Source organism: Crocodylus porosus, unplaced genomic scaffold (genome assembly GCF_001723895.1).
Source record: "Crocodylus porosus isolate Cpor-Errol unplaced genomic scaffold, CroPor_comp1, whole genome shotgun sequence".
NCBI lineage: Eukaryota > Metazoa > Chordata > Crocodylia > Crocodylidae > Crocodylus > Crocodylus porosus.
Genome location: NW_017728925.1, coordinates 2,241,284 through 2,242,351, shown reverse-complemented (window position 1 = coordinate 2,242,351; position 1,068 = coordinate 2,241,284).

Below are 1,068 nucleotides of genomic sequence, written 5' to 3'. Positions count from 1 at the left end.
GATACCAGTGAAAACTACCAGGATAAAGTGGCAATGGATCAATTTGTAGATGCTTAGCTGTCCTGGGACTTACAGACCAGGATGAGTGAAAGGAGGCAAAAGACAGCCAGAGAGGCTCTAGAGTTTACTCCAGAAAGTCAGTCTATCCCCACAGCAATGCGCCAGAAGAGGAGGGCACTGCCACTGAGAAAGAAAGAACCTAACTGTTGTGATGGGTTTTTCCAACCCCTGCGTACTTTAAATCCATCTTGACACTAATTTTACAGGAGGGTAGGGATTGAACACACAGTATCTTTGCTGGCACTTTAATAGCCATGGGCACTTCCACAAGGTAAAGGCAAGCGGTCAAATGCACTTAAAGCAGGTTAGATCTGCCTTAGCTTGGGACCTGGATAGACTTTTGATGAGTGAGATACTAGGGAAAACTTTCTTACTAGGAGGGTAGTGAAGCACTGGGACAGGCTACTCAGAGAAGTGCAGTATTCTTCATCTTCAGAGATTTTTAAGACCTGGCTATACAAAGTCTTGGATGGGATGATATAGCTGGGCATGGACCTACTTTGACTTCCTGAGGTCCCTTCCAACCCTCATTTTATATGATTCTGTGATCCTTGTAAGTACAGCTCTGTCTCTAGTACATATAATGAGGAAAGGGATTGGGATCTGGTTAATTTTTCTGGTTATTAAAAGAGGTGATGAATCAGTTCATACAATAATAGATATTGGCAGTCATGCAAAGATCAGGGAAGCAGTTCAAGTAAGTACTAGGGTTATGAAAAGACTGGCCCAGAAAGAATTGTTGAGACATAAGGTGGGCCAAGGCAGAATGCTGTGTGGGAGCCCCTCACCCACTAGAGGAATTGTAGGCATGAAAAGGAGGTGCAAGGCTTGGACATACAATTCTTTTAGGGCTGGGCAGTTACCTCGATCCTGGGGAAGCTTTTTGAGAGAATTATCCTGGCACATGTCCACGAGGGACCAGTGGGGGAGGTTATGCTCAGGGGCAACCAACACGGGTTCATTAGCGGCAGGTCCTGTCAGACCAACCTGGTGGCCTTCTACGACCAG